Source organism: Ambystoma mexicanum, chromosome 1p (assembly GCF_040938575.1).
Source record: "Ambystoma mexicanum isolate Mex_15411 chromosome 1p, UKY_AmexF1_1, whole genome shotgun sequence".
In the NCBI taxonomy this organism is placed as follows: domain Eukaryota; kingdom Metazoa; phylum Chordata; class Amphibia; order Caudata; family Ambystomatidae; genus Ambystoma; species Ambystoma mexicanum.
In genome coordinates, this window is record NC_090921.1 from 806,929,810 (window position 1) to 806,953,008 (window position 23,199).

The 23,199-nt window shown below is 45.0% G+C and overlaps 1 long non-coding RNA gene across 1 annotated transcript in view; it reads right to left on the reverse strand.

The window, feature by feature from the left end:
- Window positions 1-9,700: 9,700 nt before the first annotated feature.
- LOC138581143 (uncharacterized) overlaps window positions 9,701-23,199 on the reverse strand; it is a 78,512-nt gene continuing 65,013 nt past the window's right edge. The window contains exon 3 of the long non-coding RNA XR_011304452.1: window positions 9,701-9,750. This is a non-coding gene — a long non-coding RNA (uncharacterized lncRNA). The remainder of the gene's footprint in view (window positions 9,751-23,199) is intronic.

Genomic DNA, 23,199 nt, shown 5'->3' on the forward strand with positions numbered 1-23,199 from the left:
CATTTTGCACGCAGAGTGGATGGGTGGAGCGGAAATGGTATGTGCTAATAGCATATAATGTGCTGTTGAAGTGTAATGTTGAGTGGACCGACAAATAATGCAGACAACCAAGATTCAGTCGTCCTATTGGTTTGCCACTTGCCCGCGCCTAATAATGTTGTTCAGTGCAACCCACTCCTACAACCAAAGCGCTAAATCAGGTGTATACCATGGATACGCCTCACCCACGTGGTTTTTACACCTAATTTGAATATTGTCATTTCTAATTGTTATTGTGGCAAGACATTGTGGAGCTCAGTGGATTAAAGACTGCCTGCTGTCAGCGTTTACACGATGTGCACGTGTGCTGCTTACACTACACTGTTTCACTTAAAAGGGTAGCGCATGCAAGCAGGCAGACTCAGCCACTGGTCATAACTCCCCTGTCACTGTTGTGTCCACACCGTCCTGCTCTGTTGCAGCCCAATGTTTGTGCAGCGCTCAGATGCTTCCTACATAATGTAGCGCTGCAGACCCTTATATGAAGGGCCTTAGTTCGAAAAGAAATGTTTAAGAAAGTATTCCTCAGTCCCAGCTCAGCAGTCTACACAGAGCTCCCAAGTGAGAGGCCACCCAGTCCTGTTTTTTTTTTTTCATTTCGATCCTGGACTTGTTTTTTATTTCCCGTTTGAAATTCAGAAAAACTACATGTCCCAGAAATCCCTGCAAAATATGCCCCCCTCTCTGCACCACCAACCACCCTACCCCTCTTTCTCTACTGAAGCCTGCCCCTTCTCTCTTTACTCCACCATGCACCTTACCCCCTCTCTCTGGCTCCACCCACCCTACGCCCTTTATTCCCCCCACCCACCTTACACCGCTCTGTCCCCTCTATTACCCCATCCACATTACCCCCTTTCCATATACCCTCTCATCCTACCTCTCACACGCTCTCATTATTTCTTACCCTCTCACACAGACCCATTCTCGTTCGTATTTCCTCTTGCTCATCATCATTGGCACCCTCTATCAATGGCTTCCTCGCTTGCTCCATTCCCCTTATCATGCTGCACCCCTTATCACATCCTCCTTTGTAACTTTGCACTTTCTTCCTTGCACCCAGGTGCCTATAAAAGCAACATGCAAACAACATCAGTAAACGCCCAAACTAGTGGCATTGCCAATGCTTATTTTTATCATGTCTCCACTATGTTGCACTTGTCCTCACGCCACTGTTTTGCACAAAATATTTAGAATATCCCCAAAGTCTGTTAAAGCATCAATTCAATATCTCCCCTGCTTTTGATGTGCTACGAAGCATCATTGTTTGCGGTTGGTGCAATGTAGAACTCAAATAAATAAAAACTGCTAAAATAACTGTAGTCCACTTTTATGTTAATATACCCTTGATTTTAATGTTCACAATTGATTATTAACTTTGCATATGTAATTAAAATGTAATATAGCATGACTTTATAATCATAAAATTATAAAAAATCAACCTTTTAAAATGTTCACAATGTTTTTATAAATGAGATTGTTGAAATGATTTGGAAATCAAAATCCTTTTTGTACCATATGATTTTAAATTTAAATTTAAGAAGAAATTGTTTAATGGTTTATTGTTATAGTGCAATGTTTTTTAATGTTGCTTTAGGAATGGCTACATTTTATGGATTTTATCCACAATAAATATGCTGCTGCTGTTGCTAGTGCTGCCAATGAGGAGTTGACCCATTCTGTTGTGTTATGAAGCTGTTATGACTGAGCATTCTCTACATAAAGTAGAGGATAAGTGGGAAGAATGTGTGCACGAATATTATGATTAATGTGAGAACTGTGTCAACTTTCCAGCTAAGCCAACCAGAACAAATGGAATGGTTGCCTATATCATAGACTACGTTTCTGTTTCAAGCTCGTTGTTGCAAAGAATACTGAGTTTACATGTTATGTATACTAGTGCAAGTGATCATTATCCAATTCAATTGAGAATGCCGTAGTTTGTTAGCAAGAGTATTATGAGCTTGGAAGTAGACCCTTTAATAGTAAACAAGCAAAGGAACTATTTGAAATGGTATGAAGCTAATATTAGGAAGAATGGGGAATCGTGTGTATGGCTTCATATAGTTTTGCAGCCTTAGTTGAGAAACTGATTCAATGTTCAATGTTAAATGATATTGAAGTGGCCCCATCAATAAGAGTGTGTCCTCTTAAACCGTTTGCTCTGGCTATAAGAGATAGGAAAAGACAAATGAGGTGTGAGTTGAGGACATTGATGGGAGAGAGCACATTTTTGGAACAGGATAAGAGGTTTGAGAAAATAAAAAGTAAGCACAGTTATAAAAAAGGGCTTATCCCAAATAAAAAGAACAGCGACACTAAACAGGTTAGAAATTTGGTTAAGAGAGAGAGAGAGTAGGGAGCAAAACCTTAAACAGATTAATCCCATTTCGGACTGGGAATGGATAGTTTATTTAATCCAGATGTATGCTCCTATAGGCGTTGAACAAAACATCAGGGAGGCAATTCCATGTGGCTCTTTTTGGAAATACAGGTTTCTGAAAAGAAACACTGATGTAACATCATAATTAGACTTAAAGCGTTGCATGCACTGGGCCAGATGGTCTGATGAATATAGTGTTAAAACATTCAGCAGAATTATGGTCAGATGTTTTTGTTCGCCTATTTGGAAAGATAATACAGACGTCTTACATACCGCCCTCTTGGACAGAAGCACTCTTAATACCTATTTCTACAAATGGTAATCTTGAGGATGCTTATAATTTCAAACAAAATTGAGCTGTAAAATGCACCTCGTCAACTCCCATTTTAAACATCTGTTCATGGGGGAACCCCTGCTCTCTCCCCCCAAACACTGCTTAATGGTTCAGGTCACTTGCTGCACTGATACTAACTCAGGGAAAATATTTGTCCTTCAACATATAAAATATACCACATATTTAAGTCATTTATTTATTTTTATTTATTTAACATTTGTATTGCACGCCAAGCCCTGAGGCATCAGAGCGCTGGAAACATGGATAGCATGTGGAGAGAGAGAGAGAGAGAGAGAGAGGGTGTTACAGAGATACAAAATTACAGCAATACAGTTACAGAGATACATAAGTGTAGAGAGAAATACATACAGAGAAACTGGTACATGAGGGGATATCTATGGGTAGGACGAGAGAGGGGGTGGTGCTGGAGTCGCAGAGAGCGAGACATGAGGGTGGAAGCTAGTGTTTAGGTCTGATTAGGCTATGGTGTCCTGAGCAAACAGGAAGGTTTTGAGCTGCTTGCAGTAGATCCCATGTGATGGTTCTGCTCTGAGTATGTGTGGGCGATTGTTCCACTGTTGTGCACCGAGGGTGGGGAAGCTGGCACCCCCAGCTCTTTTCACAATTTATAGGGCGGGATGGTTAGTCAGTTCGAGTGGATTGATTGGATGGGTCAGAAAGACTGCTTTCTTAGTATTTTTTGTGAGAGATATCTAGGTGCTTTGTTGTTCATCACTCTGCATTGCAAAGAAGATGCTTTCCCCTCCTCTATACAGGTGACCATCCAAAACACCATAAATGACAATGGGAACTTGGGCTAGTGGAGAAATGACCCAGAAGCAAAAGTTACTGAAAACTGGCTACAAAATGTTCAATCACACAGTTTATATCTAGCACTGCATATTTGGGAAGAGCATGTCCATAGCCACTTCTTGCGACATCCAGTTGCTTTTTAACAATTATTTTGCATAAACTGTTTTTAACATGTTTTATAACAATCATTTGATATGAAAAATACAAACTCACCCTTTTTTTATTTTTGCTTTCTAGATTATGACATCATTCCATTCAATACGTTCATTCATAATACGGTAAATTGTGAACCTCCCTTTCTCACTCTGAAAAATACATTATCATGACTTTATAAAAAAGTACTCTCTTCAAGATCTTACTATTCTATTTTAGTGTTCCTTGTTAAAAAGCCATGAAAACACAAGGTGTGATTGCTGGAATGCATTTTAATGTACAGGTTTGCCTGTTTCAGCTGAGGCAGTATGTGTACACATTTTATGTTAAGTTGATTTATACTGAGCCTCACGGCCATTCTCATGGTCTTCAGGTGCTACAAATGGCCTGAACATCAGATATACATTTTACATCTTTACTGAATTTCTTCTGGTTTGTCCCAAAATCTCTTGCTATTGCTGTTCTGCTTCACTGTACATCTTCTAAGAAATATTTCCTTGTCACTTTCTGTTCATACCGATATATAGAATTGTGGGTCCTTTGGCTATGAATCAGAAGGCTTAGTACCGCACTAGACACCCACTAAAATTTCACACTGTAGATTGTAAATTAACTAGGCCACACAATTACATACTACCATACAGGCATACAATTCCATATACTTTATATGAAGATTTCTCAGCTCAAACAACAATGTAATGGGCATTCATCCCATCTGCATTGATTATAGACAGGAAGGAAATGTAACATGTTCAAAGTCATATTCCCAAATCAATCAGCAAAACATAAATTCAACCATGCATGTTATTAGAGAAAAAGGAGAACATGCAATTTTATGCTAACAGTTTTCTTTGGGTTATAAAAAACATAATAAGCACTCATTGATGATGTGTTTACCATGGATTGACATCCTTTGCTATTTCCCCCTTGTTTACTATTAGTAGATTGGGTAAGAAATTACGATACACCCTGGCAAGCACCTTAGTTGGTTTATGAAAGGAAATGCATTTTATAAACGGCCTCAACCCTTGACTAAAATCGGGTTAATCTGAGGTTAGAGATACTGAACTCACTTGCATAGCAGAATTATTCCCATAACCAATTTAGCTTCTGGAAACGTCCTTTGGTCTCTGGGTACCATGGCGAAAGAGGGAGTTGCCCTTTAGGTCAGTTTGACCTGAACAAATCACCCCTTGCAAGAAATCCAAATTCTTTTGTTCCCTATTGATACTCACTTTAACTTCACCTGAGACCCTTTGCAATCCCCAGCTCCTCCGGTCTGTCTACAGTTTCAGCACTTGTCCCCACACCAACTCACAGCAGCCTCAGTTCTTTCCAGCTCAGGATCTCAGCTCGCATTGCCTTGTCGTGCTGCCAGGCACACTGATAACAGCTCCGCTCACTGAAGCCTTGAAGGCCCAGTGAGGCTTGGCAAAATGCCTTTATACTAGGGCAGCACTGCAGCCTGGCTGCCACACACACGGATCACTTTCCAAATACAAAGAAATGCAGCCCCAGGTCTTTACCTGAAATCAGAATTTGTTAAATCTTGCTCCGTTTTAATGTCTCCACCGACACAAGCCCAGAGCATTCTTCTCATTCAGCAAGGAGCTCTGCCGAAACCCACATGCTGAAGCCCAGACAAAAGACTGCAAAATGTCTTGCAAAAAGTCACCTGCAAGAAGTGCTGCCCCCAGCTCACAGTCCATTATATGCGTGTCTCAGAACCCAGCCCAGGATTTATAGATTCTGCAAATTTCTATCCACCTCTCTGGCCATGTCACTCCTTCACTCCAGCCCCTTATGTCACTCCCCACGTACATGTGACAGGGCCTTCAGGAGTATTCCAGAGCCTTCTAGCACCCATCGCAGCCCCTCTGGCTTTTGGCAACCTGCATGCCCCTTCGACCGTCTCTTCCTGTGCTCGGAAGAAAATGAAATATGCCATCCTCTTCCTGTGCATCTGACTGAACAACACCTGTGTTTATCTCCAAGGCCTGTCATTTTGTTACACCGCTCAGAGCAGGCTGTTCACCCTTTAATTGTCTGTTTTTCTGCTTTTATTTTCTGAATCCAACCCTACGAAAACAAAGTTGTTTTAAGCAGGCAAAGGTGTCCATGCACATGATGTAATGTTAATATGTTAATGCCTGCAGAATCCCTTGAAAATCACCCCATTTCAGTTACTACTGATACAACCGACCCCTTGCTTTACTCTATACATTAGTACTAAAATACCAAATCACACACACAGCACGTGCTCCAATGTTAGCATCAGTTGAAACTGGAGCACACTGTTTCTGCTGAAATTAGTGGCACTGTAGAAATTAGTACACATCTAAAATCTGTAGGTTCACAAAGAAAAACAATTTTACCTTTAAACATCTGTTTTATACACCACAGTTGAGTGAGTGAGGGTTAGTAACATAAGTATATAGTGCGGATTTCAATACTACTTTTAGACTAGTAGTATATTATTGTTGTCGACAAATAGTTATGTTGGTGTTTCTGGTCCAACATAACCAGCAGAGACCTCTCGACAAGACTCAAAGAAAGAGGCTACCCCAGTCACATCGTCCATCGAGCTAGAAAAAGAGAAAAGAACAGAAGCAGAGAATTATGTCTTTCACCTACCCCACGGGAAGTTTGCAAAGAAAAATCACCTGTGTCACTACCTTCTCTCCCAATCAAATCAAGAAAAGCATCCTACGACACTGGAATATCCTCCACACGGAATCGTTCAAACCAACCAAACTGCGTTTTGCCTTCAAGCGCAGTAGGAATCTGAGAGACCGCTTAGTTTACACCTACACTGAATCTATCAGACCTCCCGAACGACAGAACACTTTGTGGAACCTACCACCTGTTAAAGGCCACTACAAATGCGGGTCCTGCTCAGCATGTTGTCTAACCAAAGATATGAAATCCATTGAGTTAAATGGCAAAACCTGGAACTTTAACACCTTCACCAATTGCAAAAGCAAATGGACAGTATACGCAATCCAATGCCCGTGCAAGTTACTATACATCAGGAAAAGTAAGAGAGAAATACGGCAGCGCATATGCGAGCATTGTGAACCTACAGATTTTAGATGTGTGTCTGAATTTTTGAATACATTGAATTATCATAAAATTCTCTCGAAATCAGTCTGTGACCTTCCATAGCCAGTATTTGTAAAAACTAGCTATCTGCTTCCTTTAGGCCTACTTCCCTAACATGGTTGAAAAGGGGTAGCTGATGACTCTTCTTTTTCTTTTCTACGTACAATTGCCTTTTTGAGTCAAGCCCCCCTCCAACAAAAAAGAAGGCATTTCCTTGCCCCACCTTTTCTCTTTCCTCTCAGGCTTGAGCCAGATCTACATAAGTTCTGGAAGCTCCTCAAGACCCTCCTTTTCTCTTCTTCCTTTCCTCTCCCCCTCTCCAGTTAACACCCCTGTCTGCCGCAGTGACTGGCTGCCTGGTTCCCTCTGAGTTCTACAGGGTACCAGCCACTCCCATCCTGTCCACCCACCCTCCTTGCACTTAGCATGTGGATCCTCACCCCCTGCACCTCATGCTATCCCTATCACTTTTTTCAGTCTTCCTACTTCTACTCTCTGACCTCTGCAACTTATCCAGAAAAGTACCACAAGACTTATCCTTGGCCTCAAGCCCAGGGACAGCATCTCTCCAGTGCTGAAATCACTCCACTGGCTCCCCGTGGCTGCAAGGATCACGTTCAAGTCCCTCTGCATAGTACACAAGGCTTTCTGGGGTTGGGGCCCTTACTATCTACAACGCTCTCTTCCTAAATAGACTCCTTCTAGAGCCCTCTGCACTTCCTCCTCCAACTCTCTGCAGATGAGCCAATTCTTCAAACAGAGATTTGGGGTAGATCCTTATCCTCTGCAGGTGCCTCTCTCTGGAACAGCCTACCTACCTCTCTCCATCTTGAGCCCGACCTCCTCCTTAAGACCTACCTATTCTCCTCCTTCTCTCTCCCTCTCCACTGCTAACCTCCATTCTCATTGCTTCCTTCCCTCCCTCCTTCGCTTCCCCAACCTGCTCAGTTGGTTGACTTGTCGCCTGGTGCACCTCCAGAGCCTCACAGGTCCCAGGCTCCCCCGCCACTCCTGCACTTGCCTCTGGGACTCCGCACGTAGCCAGGCACTACTGCAATATGCTCCATGAGAGCGGCACCCACTATGCACTTAACCCGGGCCCCTCCTAGATGGGGGGCACTTGTCCCCCTTCCCCTCCCTCACACTTGCTGTTTTGCGCACTTGCACATTCCTTAACCTTGGATGTTCCTAGGCCGTGCAAGTATGTCTGTCCGGTCCTCCTTCTGTCTCCCCTCCCTAGCTGGGTCTTGCTTGAATTAGTCATGCATAGGTGCATTGATGACCAACTACCAAGCAATCCCGAAATGTTGGCCAGGTTGGTACTGCTCTATTGACTTGTATGCTCCTCTCCCCCACACCCTTGCTCCCTCACTCTGTGTCAAGCACTTCACTTGTACATATGCCTCTGGCCTAGCATGCTAGCTATTGTAAATCATTCGGAATCTTAAAGGCCTAAGCATGGCAACTGTACTCTGTTTGCTTCCTGCCTTGAAGTGCTTTGAAGCACTTCATGTGTGTATAAGCGCTCTACAAATAAACCATTACATTACACTTGCCCTCCTCGCCTCCCTTTAGCACTCGCCTAGCCCCTCTGGCCCTCTTCTCCCCTCCACCCCCTTTTTACACTTGCACTCTCTCCTCTTTACCCTGCCCTTGCCTTCTCACCCTTCCACTTCGAATTTTGCACAGACCGTCACTCCCATCCCTTGATACTTCTTGTTACTGCACTTGCACGATCCGAATGTCACAAGGCCTAGTAGGACGATTATTGTTATCTTTCTCCCTTGTCCCCCCCTTTTTTGCCTTGTGGCGCCTTGAAACACCATTTGTTGTAAAGGCGCCTTAGAAATAACCAATACAAAATAAACAAAAATGCTTTTCATGGTCTGCCTCTGACTTTCTAGTAGTTTTCAGGGTTCTCACTGCCCCTCTCAGGTCATGAATATGTTTAAGAGTTCTCAGTCCCCTTCTTACGTTCTAGGTATTTTAAGGATTCTAAGTTCCAGTGTCAGGTGCTAGGCAGTTTATAAGGTTCTCCGTCCACCTCTCAGGTATACAGCCCTTTCTGCATTCTCAGCACCCTTTCAAATGTTCTAGGCACTATCTGGGTTCCCTGCATCCTTGCGCTCTAGGTACTATTCAGGTTTATCAGCACCCCTCTGGTTCTAGATGCTTCCAGGGTCTCTGAGGTCCTTCAAAAATCAGTCTCTCCACATGGCAGCCAGGTGCTAGGTGTCAGAGGTTGTCTCTGCCAGCCTTAGTACACTAGCTCAATGATTGCTCCTCCAGATGACAAGTCACTCCTTCCAGCAATCTTTCTCTTCTTGAACTACTTGACTTCAGTGCAGATTAGTAGGGGGTTTCCAGCTCAGCCCCTTTTCTCATGAAACTATGCTCTGTGTCGTCTGCTCTGTGTCGTCTGTCACATGACCAGGGAAGGTCGGCGATAGAAACCCAGTCAGCCTTGTTGGATTTTGCCTGTTACACTTTCTGTGTTTGGTGAAGCCACTATGGACCTGTTACTAAATTGAAAAGGTTGCAGAAACATCCGTTGTAAGGTAGCTCACTATTTTGTTCTCTCCAGGGCACGGGTGATATGTCACATGGTCTACTTATCAGTTTCAAATGTTAGGGTATCAGCTGCATTGTGGAGTGATGCTTTAATGGAAGGTAGTAGTACAACTCATGTGGAGGTGTCTTCTGTGGCTTGTTACGGTAACCATGGTGAAATGTGAGATGTCTTCAGTTATTTTAGTCATCATCTGCTAATCAGGAAGCAGCAATATTCAAAATATCTGACATCTTCATTCAGACAAATGAGGCCTTGGGAGCTTTGAATTGTATGGTAAAAACACCCTCAGTTTGCAAACTACTAGCCACTTACCTTGTCACTTTGTTCCATCTTCTGTTAGGTTCATTTTCATTCCTGCATAAAAAATATACCCAGGATTACTTTTACGCTTGTGCCAGCCTAAAAGCAAAGCATGTATGCCTCCTTCAGAAAGAAGGAGTGCTGCATAAAAGCAGGGCATGCATAATTTGCGTTTACACCACGCAATTAGGCCGTGGCACAATATTGCTCCACGCATAAAAAATTTGGAGTTCGAGAGCAGAAGAGGCATACTCCGGAGCAGGCTCAAAATCCCTGGTCCCTGATCCCCAGCCCCTGTTCTGTGCAGCCCCCTGGACTCCTTATTCCTGTAGCCCACTCCCCACTGTCCCCGATTTGTGCATCCCGAACTCCCTTGATTTAAGCCCTGATTTCTGTAGCTCCCTGCCCCCACGGGAGCCCCCTCCTCTCCTGATTTGTAAAGGCTCATGACACTCCTGATTTGCTGCTGCCCTGGCTGGACAGGTGGAACCCCTTATTTGGTTCTTGTAACCACCCAGACAGGTGTCACCCCCTGTCTGTGTCCCTGTGACGACCCCAGGACATTTGACACCCCGTGTTTGGCCCTCGGGGTGCACCCAGGCAGATTACACCGTATGGTGTGCCCTTTTGACCCGCCGTGCAACCCTGACTGCTGTATCCCCTCATCTTTGCATACACCCCAAGCCCTCCTCCTGGCACCATCATCCAGCAACTGGTGCCTCCAGCCTCCCTAGCTTGCACCAGAAGTGCTGCATACACATCCTTTGTCTCCCCTCAATCCTCATGTCTATTGCACAACCCCCTGCTCCTGTGGCTACTGGCATAGGCCGACTCCCTGGCAAAAAGCCATGCCTCCTTCCCTGCACAGAGCAGGATCAGACCACAGTAACACTACACAAAGTTCTCGGACGAGGAGCTGAAGGCTCTGGTGGATGGAGCTGTGAAGGCTGCGGTGTGCCTTTAAGTCCGAACTGTCTGGAGATTTAGCAATGCCAGCCCAGCAAACTCTGGAAGTCCATCCTGCAAAACGTAAATGCCATTGCAAAAACATCTTGCCGGGTGGCCCAGATCATGAAGCACTAGCAGGACCTGAAGAGGAACGTCTAGAAGTAGGGATCATAGGCAGTGCATGGTCTCAGGAGATGGCACACCATCATCAACTCTGGATCTGCTGCTATGGAAGGAGCAAGCACTGATGGTGGTGGATGTCAGCATCCTTGAGGGGACTGAAGGAATCGAGACTGGGGCAGAAGGTGAGTTCACCACATGCATGGGGCAGGCATAACAAAAACAACTGTTGTCACTTAACATGCCACCAAAGGAGTCATCTCCAGACCAAAGGCATACCTCTGGCCTTCCTCCCTGTACAACCTCCACAAGGGCATGGAGGCACTACTGAACCGTACCCTCTTTGCATGTACACCCCTCCACGCTCATCATGCAGTGCCAATGGTTCCTGTGTACGTTGAGGGCGATCAGACACATGCAACAAAAAACACAGTGTGAGCAGAGCCAATCTGCATAAAGCAAAGAGTGCATGACCATGAATGTCAGTGAAATGTCTGCATGTGGCCTCAGTGCCCAGCATGTATACTGCTGCATCGGGTACAGTTCAGATATTCAAAGTGAGAGTCACTTCTATTGAATCACATAAAATCCGCAGGGGGGAAAATGCAGGAAAACAAAGCCTGTACTCACTAATGCATCACATGCTGCAAGGGATTCAGAGCAGATAGTATTGCCAGCAATGTCCATTGTGTCAAATGGCCCACATGCATTGAACCCAGACAACAAAATATCACACAGGCAAAGCAGCACATGTGCTGACCCTGCTGCCTGCACATTAGCCATGTGTATGTATGATCTGCTTCTGCAGTCCATGGGTGTAGAAATGAAGGCACGTGTGATTTTCAAAGTGGTGACATGCACTGTGTCCTTGTCCCAGACCCTACAAGAGGTTAAGTGTTTACTGTAGGATGGGAAAGTACATGTGAAATAGCTGGATGGCCATCAAACCAAATCATGCCGTCACTTATCCGCATAATACGCACTGTCCTTCCATGGTGTACAGCAGAGGTGTCGGACAGCTTATCTGTCATTAGCTTTGAAATACCCACAAGCCCCTCTCAATACTATGCCCTCAACCATGTGAACTGTTTCTTTGATAACACAGAGCTGGTGGAGGGCAGGCGAAGGCACGCGGAAGAAGTGGTCCTTTAAGTGTCTGCATCAAGGCCTGTGCAGATAGATGGGAGAAAAGAAAATGGAATGATTGATGACCTGTCCATTCATTGCAGCTGTGCATAAAGATTACATTTGGGATAGTGCTGCGAAAGGTTCCAAAGACAGCTAAACGTGTAACCCCAGCCTCAACCCATTTCATTTGGCTACAAACTAAGGCTTTGCAGTGCATTTTGGAGTGGGAGTTAGAGGGTTTATGGAATGGGATTAACATTTCCATGTCCCATATCCCCTCTGCCTTCCAAAAGCTGTAGGCTATCTGCCAACATGCTATTGCCATACAAGCTTTACTTAGTAAAGAGCTCTGTTGCTTTCTATGTCTGTTGCATACACATCCCATACATGTATTTATTTATTTGTATATTTGTAAAGCGCCGAAACCCAGAGGCATCAGTCAGGGCGCTGTTGTGAACCAGTCACATGATACAAAAGCTTCAACAGAAGTGTGTCATCCTGCCCACGACACACAGACAAGGTAACAATACAGTTCATTGCAGTAGTGACTCATTGTTCTCTGACGGCTTTAAGGAGGACCGCTAGGCAAATAGCCGAGTTTTCAGGGCTTTACGGAACGCCCAGTAGGAGTTCTCTGCTCTTACTTTAGGGGGGACGTCGTTCCATTGATTCGCGGCCACCGACGGGAAGCTCACCCCACCTGCGTTGGCTCTTTTCAATTTGGGCTGGGAGAGACCTAACCGGCCTGCTGCACTTTGATTTTACCATTTTCTTAGCAAGCTATAGCGAGGCGGTGTTGCTCAGGCATCTGTGGGTAATGGACAATGGGCCTCATTATAAGTATGGCAGTAAGGTAACAACAATGCTGGTATCATTACCGGCACCGTTGCTACCGTTACCGCCATACTAAGAGCTGTGCTCGCGGGTGCCTGTCAGCCCGCCAGGTCTGACCTGGCAGGGAGAGCGGCACCCACGAGCACAAGTCAGATGCACCGGCACCGTTGTAAACGGTGCCAGTGCATCAGACGTCCCCATTCCCAATGCGACTCGAATGGGAATGGGGATGTACTGCTTCCGGAACCCGCGAAAGGGCAATTACTGGGTCCGGCGGGGCCAGAATATCCCAGTAATTGCCCAATCATGGTTGCCGCACCCGGTTGCGAGTTTGAAGGTAGCCTTGCCGGTTTCACCGGCAAGGCTACCTCCAACCTCGTAATGAGGCCCAATGTTTTGAAAATAATCCTTTCCCTAATAGGGAGCCAGTGCGCCTTTTTTTCCGGCAGCATTGATGTGATCTCTTTTGGGGGTGTTTTTGGGCTGCTCAGAGAGAGTTGATTTGGATTATCTGTAACTTATTGATGTATCGTTTGGAGGTCCCGGCAAAGAGGATTTTGCAATAATCCAGTCTTGCCACCGTGATTGCTCTCGCAATAGTTAGGCAGCTCTCGGGGGACAGGAACTGTCTCAGTGAGTTGATAAGTTTGGCGGTGTAAGCTGCAGAGGAGGGCACTGCACTCACTTGTTTGGTGAGTGATAGGGAGGCATCCAGATAGACGCCATTGATACCAGGATCTAGATTCCATCTATCCTGAAGGCAGTGTACTGGGGGCTGAGCTTCTGCCACATAGCAGGAGAGCCTGCCAGTAAGCTCTCTGTCTTGCCATCATTCAGACATAAGAGGTTTGAAGCCATCCAGGTCTGGATAGTTGTGAACACTTTGTTGAGCCTGAGGGAGTCTTCATCGTAGGGGCCTGACAGGGGAAGGAGTACTTGGGTGTCATCAGCATAGTTGGTTTAGGATATGCCGATGTCGTCCAGTAGGTCAAATAGGGGTTTGGTGAATATGTTGTACAGGGAGGGAGAGACGCAAGAGCCTTGAGGGACGCCACAAGGTATGGGGATAGGCATGGCACTCGCAATGTCTGGGAAGACTCTCATGGATCAGCCCTGTATCCATGTGGTGGCCTTGTGAGAGAGGTTAGCAGAGACGGTGAGGTGGTGACAATTGAATCATCCAGTTGGATTTTTAGATCCAATAGAACTGATCTGGTGCCGTGACCTGGTCGGAAGCCTGATTGCTGAATCCCTAGGATGTGATTAGTTTCCAAGTAATGTTGGATCTAAATGTAGGCTGCTCTATCCAAGATCTTATGTAGGAAGGGTACTGTTGTAATCGGGTTTGTGGGTGCCTCCGGGACAGAGATTTGTTTTTCAGTAGGGGGAGAACCCAAGATTTTCTTAGGCTGGTCGGGACCAGGGTGTCTGGGAGTGAGGCGTTGATGAATTTAGTGATGAAGGGGCTAGGGCTTCGGAGCAATCTTTGATGATAGATGCCGGGCAGATGACTCTTTACATTTGGACAGTTTGAGGTTTCTGAGAATATTGTCTGTTTCTAGTTCTGAAATATCTCTAAAGTGGAATGGAGGTGTGGGGAGTTTTTTATTGATGGGCAGTGAGTTGGGAGGGTGATTAATGCTGGTTTGCTATTTTTTAGTATGCATGCATATTTTGGTACGCATTGCATTCTAAATATTAGTTTCATCTTTGTTGATGCTGTTAGTGGCTAGGACAGGAGATTATAGTTCTGTGAGTATTCTGAATAATTCTTTTGAGTTGGAGCTGGCATTAGCAATTCTGTATTGTAGACTTCAGCTTTGGCTGCCAAAATGGCTTGTTTGTATTCTTTAGCAATCTTATTCGATCTCATTTTATGGTGGTCCGATGTATTTTTTTTCCCAAGTGGCTTCCGCCTACCTCTTCTGATAGCGCATGGCTTGGAGGTCAGTCATGAACCAAGGGTTGAGGTGGCAGGTCGGTTTGGATTTTCTTGGGAGGAGTGGGGCCACCAGGTTTACTGCATTGGTCAATGTGTTGACATAAATGTCTGCTAGGCTTTGAGGGATAGTATCGTTAAGGTGTTCCAGACTAAGTGGCGAGAGGGCGGGTACAATTGACTCTTTGGTGAGTTTGTGGGAGCTCGGGCTAATGTGGGTGGTAACATGGGTAGGGATGTTAATGGTAGTATCCGTGCAGGAGGAGAGAAGCTCTGTATGTGGTGGTCTGACCAAGGGCAGTGGGTGTTAGAGGTCATGAGTATCTGGCTATTAAGATCAGCTATCCAATCCAGGGTTCTGCCTTTGTTGTGGGTGGGTGAGGCAACACAGTGTATGAAGCCGAGGTCTGTGAGGGAATTGGCTACTGTGGTGCCTGCCGTATCTAGGGGGTCATGGAGGTCTAGATTGAGGTCACCCAATAGTATAACTCTGGACGTGGGCTTAATGTTGTTGCCTATGGTATGGACAAGGTCTTCCTCGAGGGTGGCGGATGGGCATGGCTGGCGATAGAGGATTAGTATGGTGATGGAGTCAGTGGTGGTAGTTGCCAATTTAATTGAGAAATGCTTGCAGTGACCCTCTGTGGATATACCGCAGGGTTTGATTTGGAGGGAGTCTCTGTAGATGAGAGTGACACCTCTGCCTCAGGTAAGGGGTCTATTGCACCTCAGAATGGAGAATCCATTGGGATGGCTAGAGAGAGTGCTGGGCCAGGGGCTTGGTGAAGCCAAATGTCAGTGATGGCCAATACGTCTAGATTGTGCATGGTTATCAGGTCATGGATATCCGGAGAATAAGCCAGGAGTGACCTGGTGTTATTGAGGGCTCCGAGTAAAATGGGAAGTAGTTTGCGCTCCGGGGAAGGGTCATAGCGGTGCACAACAAAGGGGTTGAGGGCTTCAGGGGCAGTGCTTTGTGACGTGCCCTAGTATAATGTCATGTTCTATGGGTTGCTCGACACAAGGCCTGCTGATGTTCTCAATGTGGAGGCAGTGAGCGGTGGAGGCAGGGTTCTGTGGTGAGTTCCGGCTGTGATTGACATGGTTAGGAGGCATAGGGCAAGCAATTATTTTTCCGGCTTGTTTGTTAAAGTCTTTGCCCGACTTTGTAGTTATGGTGGAGTGACTAGTGTGGGTTTGTCTTGAAAAGGGTGATCGCGTCCCAGGGACCAGCCCTTATTAGCATAAGTTACCCAATTCCACCCAATTACAGGTTCGCTCGTGCCAAGCAATGAACTCATGCTAGAGAAATGAGACCTTTAGTATAAATTTAGCATTTATTAGACATATAGCATAATATAACATAAATATAGCAGCAATTTAGCAATGATGGAAATGTCTGTTAGAGAGATCACAAAACTTAGAGAAACACAGTCTTACGCCCCTTGAGATGGTTAATCAGCGCTAGGAGATCCTGGTCATCTTAAGCTAACTGCTGCCAGCCCCGCTCCTTCAGATAACAGCGCTGCAAGGTGCCGCAAAGAGCATGTTCCGGGCACACTCGGTCCACGGATGAATCACTCACCTGGGTCATGTGGACATGCATTTTCGTAATCGCGTGCTGGAGGCAAAGTGACGCACTATCCCTGCACATTCTATCATGTAGAAAACAAGTTTACTTATGGAAAAAAACGAGCTCAGTAAATTTCCAGTGTGCTCCCTTCTCTGCCCCCCCTACTTGGAGCCCATCTGCGAAAGCTCAGGAATGTTTGTTATCAGTGAATATGCAGCAGTACCAGGCCTTCTCATGCGAAATAGGATTTGTTTACAAAGTCATGCAGAGCCACAGTTGCAAAGACAGAATATTCTAGGAGAAGCTGAAATCAATTAACCCCTAGTGAGCAAGCTTCACCAGGCCTGCACTCTGCTAGCTAGTGTCTATAGTGCTTCAAAGATTGGCTATCTAAGCACTATATAGCTGTCATAATGCCCCCAAACACTCAAATACAGGTCTCTATTAGCTACTGAACTGGGGCCTCTCTATGCACAATGCATAATGTAACCTTCCGCCCCACCTAGGCCTGCACATTCCTTGTTGCTCACGAATGCGTAATGTGGGCACTACCAACACATTACTTTCAGCATTTAGCACATACTTTGAATAAGCTATTATTCTTAGTTGTTAATGCAGCCATCTAAGGCCCTAATCTGCAAATATGGCACTTGGTATTACACGACATTCCACCTCTTTTCAAAGTTTGGGCGACAATGCTGGTTTATATCTATCAATGTGGTATGTGGTGCAGCGATAAATTAGGTAGTTAAAGAACTTGGGGCTTTGCAAGAGGTTTGAGAAAACTATCTTCTAGCTGTTAGTCAGCGTGGCATGCAAGGTAAATAAAAAACCCTACACCGACAGTGACATTTACTCTAGCCAAAATCTGGCCTGCACAAAAATATCTAAAAAAATATCATATAACTGATCATCAGTTAAAAAGCAGCATGTGATTAATATAGCAGGACAATCTGGTGTTGCCTAATCTACAATGCACTATTGCATTTATGTATGGTTACCAACTCTTAACCTGGCATCTTTCCACTCTAAGGGCCTACCCACCCCCCTGTTCCCAGGGCATACAAACGTGACTATGGGCTGTGCGAGTAGACACTTCCTCCAGGTTATTGGAACCCAACCAAAAACCATCTAATTTCATGAGCAAGATTAACCCATGGGCACCAGGATTTCTAAAAAAGAAATTCTACTAATTTGCATCAAAACTCAATATTGCACTAACAACAATAAAAAAAATGGATCACTCTAAATGTCTACAATAAAATGTAACTCTTTGTATCAGTGTGCTGGAGACAGCCGTCCCCACAGAAACATAAAACTTGTTGGTTTGACAACAACCGTGTCATAAAATGTGTATCCAGTCAGTCATGGTTTCATTTACCCGCCCTAAGGCTGTAAAAATATCCTTGTGTCTCAAATGTTACCATCTCTAATTAGAGCTCATACACTTGGCAGCATTTCTTCAACGCAAAAACCTTCACATACACACAGAACTTTTGTGCGCACTCATTTTATCTCAAAATATATTACTCTCCTGCTCCCACAACCCTGATGCCCCCACAATTCATAACTCACTCTCCTGGTCACGTGCAACGTAGTAATTGCTTTTAAAAAAAAAAAACTCTGGTTAAAGCAATTGAGTTGGAAGAGCAGAACATTTCGTTTTTCACAAATTCACGTCAAAATGCATTTAAAACCATTTTGTAGCATGTTGGCATTCAAGTGCTGTTTCACAGAGCTGTTTGTGTCATATGACGTTATAGTCCACAACCCTTTCCGGTTGCGTTCTCCACAGTCCCTTAGACAAGAAAGGCAAAACATATCAACCAATGCTCAATATTAAAACCATCAACTGACTCATTTGAGAATGTGTAGCATCAAGTGTCTGACAATATGCCAAATCAGCTCAGTGGCAGTTCTGTAAAAGTTATTACTCTGTTGGGCACTTCTGACAGGTTGCAGAACAAATGTCCTCACGCACATCAGTAGCCTTGTGTGGTGCAGGAAATGTTCCATGTTCACATGACACCCCGCAGTGACTCACTTTCTCTGAGAATGCGTCTGCTTGACTGATCAGTAGTGCCCGAAAATTGCACACGTCTAACCCTAATCATGGCACACTACTTTCTTGGGTTTTGTCTAGGCAAAAAACAAACAGAAAATGTTAGGATTTCACAAAGGTACAATTTAGTGTTATCCACCCCTTTCATTAATACCACCCCCGCTCCTTCAGAAGTCTTATCAAGTGACTACACACGTTCATATAATTGCTACCACAATTATTTTCTACCCTTCTGTGTGGTACTGGGGGCTTATTTGCCTTCAAACATATGGGGTGTAAAGGCCTAATCACAAACCCATTTGTGCAATGCGATCATAGTTGGTCAATGGTACCTCAGACTGATCTGTGATTGTTGCAAAAGCAATACAATAAGTACCCAGATCACACTTCTCAATGGCTCAATGTTTTCCTTTTTCACCAAAGCTTTCACGAATGCTAGGCGCCAACTTGCTTCCCGTGTCTCATGATCTCGATTTGGTTTGCCCTGCTGGCATCACTCCATTTTCAAAGGTAAAGTCTTTTAGTGCAATACTGCTTGCATTTGCTTGCACAAGCAGCCTCGTTTATTTTTTTTTCCAGTTCTCCATACAGCTAGTGTCTTTAACGCCTCTGGTTTTCACATTTGTCCGTTTCCCAAAGGGTGTCTGCTGATTTCTTGGGCCACCCCTTGAGAGCGTTAGTCAGTTCCTTTATTTGCTTCAGCAAATCATTCATTCCTGCACTAAGCTGTGAGGCTTCTGGAACATGGCTAATGTGCAGTGTTCATGTTATACTCCAAAGCCCAGTTCTGAATGTTGTCTCTTGCAAAATGGCTAACTTTATCAGTTTTGATTCCATCTGGAACGCCAAAATGTCTCATCAGTTACTCCAGCCCTGGCAATATAGCTTGCATTTTGCTGGCTGTGTTTTTTCACTTCTCAAAGTGCCTAGAGGTTTCTTCTCCAGTGCACAGCCCTTTACTTCACTTCACATGGGGCACTGGGATACAGCTTGCATGGCAATGTCTCTTGTAATGGGCAGCTGTCTTTTCTTAGCCCATTCACAGGTGCACAGTTTCCCAAAATGTTCAAATGTGTGATGCGCCCAGCCTGCCATTTGCACGCAGCATTTCTTTTTCTTCCAGTGTTGATACTGGGCGAATCCTTTGCCATCTGATCAGCTCCATTATTGCATGCCAATGTCAGAAAGCATACGTGCATTGGCCTGCGCAAGGTAAATTGTGCTCTTTTTCACCTTCTCAATCACGGCAGATACCGCTTTCAGTTTCAGCATTCTGGTTTGCACCCTCTCACCTCCTTCTTTGCTCACTGACAGAGTTTCCTCGATATGAATGGAATGCAACTGCTAGCCACTGGTTATCTTTCCTGTGCATGGCAGCACCGTGCGCAGATCAAGCCTGTTTCTTCGCTCTTATGCCCATAACTCATAAGCTGGTGCGACTTTGAATGGAGGCACTCGTTTCAGACAATTCGTCTAGATTTACTGCTTTCAGCTCTGCTCCAGCAATTCAGAAAAAAAAACATACCGCCACCCTCTGTGCACTGTTGCAAACACCACTATACTGGACAATGCGCGGCATTCTTTGCTTTTCTCACTTCTTCCTCCTAGCTATTTCACACACCCAGCCCATGACAGGAATGTCTGTGCAATTTGTCCTCAAGCCACAAGCTGCCGACACGAACTTTCATTTTCAAAAGAGGCACTTTTTGTCATTAGATTCAACTCAATGTAATTCTGCAAAGCGTCAGGCTGCTGATCAATGTCCCATTCAAAAGCATATTTTTTCAACGTAACCTTGTAGTTTGGCTTTACAATCAAACTCCGATGCAGTGTGTGATCTATCAAAAGAACCCTCAAGCCACTGAATCTTTGTGCTACCTTATCACGCACAGATCTTTCATTCTGTGGTACCATTACCAGAATATAACCAATTATTTTCTGCAAACATATTGCACTTAAAAATGTCACTTTTAGTGCAGTCCCTGCACATTTCCTGCATGAATTAACCACACTCTGTTCTGCTCGTGGGCTATCAATGTGTCAACAACTTTTTCACCATGTATCACAGTCAACATTTCACTATAAAGTGTAAAACATACATCACTTAATAGCAACATTTCTTTGTCTTTAGTAGCAAATCCAGGGCATAGAGGGGGAACATTCAAATACTCTTGGGGCAATTTAGAAAATATAAATTGTCTTTCCCCCCCAAACCATTGCAAACTGATTCTGCAATTCCAAAGCAATGTCAAATGCCATTCACTCACTTTATTTAGTGAGTCTCTCACCCATTGTAAGCACGGCTGGCACAGCTAAATGCAATGAAGCCAATTTAGTGTGTCCCATTAAACAGAATGCGCCACCAGCACATGGAATTTACAGTTGCCAAAAACAAACCCTTTCAAGTCTCATAACACCAATGTTACTTTTTCTACTAACAACTCGACTCATTCCCATGATGTATTCAGGAATGTCAACACTTAAAAGCATCAGTTTCAAAAGGCGAATCTCCGCCAGTTTACATTTCAGCCCCCCACACTCGCTGGGGCTGACTAACAATGGTCGAATCACCATTCACAATTTGGATGTCAAATATTCACTACTTTCTTTTGGCCCTCATGCCAAAATAGAGCGAGAACTTTGTTTCACTGTGCAATCCAAATTACAACTTTTCCAGGGAAAACCGCATGAAAGATTCTTTCCTAATTAAACAATAAATCTTTCCTCACCATTCTTCGGAGAGCATCGAACAGAGCCATTCCCCAACTTTGCTCATTGCTTTCTGCTCCCTGGCTTCATTCCCAAGCAGCAAGTCAGCCACGACTGATTTACTGAAGGGAAAAATCTTAACCACACAAGCTATCGGTCGCGGCAGACCGACACACAATTGCTGTCATTTTGTTGACTCAGACCTGCAGTGAAGCAACAATGGAAATGCGACAGCTTACCCCTCAATCTGCACTGTGTTCTCTCACCCAATTGTCATTTCCCCAGCATGGCACGGCTCTGCACGATCCCCAAGCTGCCACCAAATGTCTTGAAAAGGGGTATCTCTTCCCAGGGACCAGCCCTTATTAGCATAAATTACCCAATTCCGCCCAATTACAGGTTCGCTCATGCCAAGCAATGAACTCATGCTAGATAAATGACACCTTCAGTATAAATCTAGCATTTGTTAGAGATATAGCATAATATAACAAAAATATAGCAGCAATTTAGCAATGATGGAAATGTCTGCTAGAGAGATCACAAAACTTAGAGAAACCAAGTCTTATGCCCCTTGAGATGGTTAATCAGCGCTAGGATATCCTTGTCATCTTAAGCTAACTGCTGCCAGCCCCGCTCCTTCAGATAACAGCGCTGCAAGGTGCCACAAAGAGCATGTTCCGGGCACACTCGGTCTGCGTATGAATCTCCCACCTGGGTCATGTGGGTATGCATTTTTGTAATCTCGTGCTGTCAGTCAACATGACGCTCTATCCCCGCACATTCTATCATGTAGAAAACAAGTTTACTTTTGGAAAAAACCCAGCTCAGTAAATGTCCAACGTGCTCCCTTCTCAGCCCCTCCTTACTTGGAGCGCATCTCCTAAAGCTCAGGAATGTTTGTTATCAGTGAGTACGCGGCAGTACCAGGCCTTCTCATGCGAAATGGGATTTGTTTACAAAGCCATGCAAAGCCACAGTTGCAAAGACAGAATATTCTAGGAGAAGCTGAAATCAATTAACCCTTAGTGACCAAGCTTCATCAGGCCTGCATTCTGCTAGCTAGTGTCTATAGTGCTTCAAAGATTATCTAAGCGCTATATACGTGTCATAATGCTCCAAACACTCAAATACATGTCTCTATTAGCTACTGAACTGGGGCCTCTCTATGCACAATGCATAATGTAACCTTCCACCCCACCTAGGCCTGCATATTCCTTGTAGCTCACTAATGCGTAATGTGGGCACTACCAACACATTACTTTTAGCATTTAGCACATACTTTGAATAAGCTATTAGTCTTAGCTGTTAATTCAGCCATCTAAGGCCCTAATCTGCAAATATGGCACTTGGTATTACACGACAGGGTTCTGGTACTAAGATGAGTGTTTCTTCTCAAGGTGGAGGCTGGGAAGTGGCAGGGGTCACTCTGGATGGCCTAGAGCGTAGTCAAGCATTCCTATCAGGGATGGGAGCAGGTGTGAATCTATGCAGTTCCCTAGGGTTAGTAATGCTGGCTCGAGGGATTGGTCTGGGGGTGAATACAGCCTGTGTGAGGAGGTGGTGGTAGCATAGAGCTTGCATAGTGCTGTGTGCTTTGGTGGCCTGGTGCTCTATGCAAGGCCCATTAATAGTTGGGTGGGTGCTATCTCTGTGGGTGGGCTTGTTCGGGGCTAATGCAGATGGTGTTCAACTGGAGCTCGCATGCCTCAATGGGACTGGTCTTGGAGAGCTGCATGAGCGTTGTGGTGGGGGGGGGAGTCTGTATGGGGCCTGAAGGGAGGAAGGGCTGTATCTTGAGAGGCTGCAGAGGTGGGCAGATCTCTAGAAGGGGCAGACTTAGTTTAATGATGGGTCGGCGTGCACCTGGAGTCGCGTTAAGCAAGCACACACTGGGCCGGTTTGGTTCAACCCTGGGTTCCGACATGGGATACAGTGTGGCAGTGGCACGGGTGCTCACTGGGAATTGGGTGCTGCTAGCAGAGCCAAAAGTGATGCCGGGTTGTAGGAACCTTGTCCGGCAGGTGGTGGGAGAGTATCTCAGGCAGCGTTGGCATGTAGGACCATCGCGCATAGTCAGATAGATGCCGGCAGTACACATTGGTACAGCAAGCTTACCTTCTGCCTGGGGGCATGTCACTGAAGCTGTAGAATAGGACTGAAGATAAGGTCCTTAATCAGTAACATGTCATG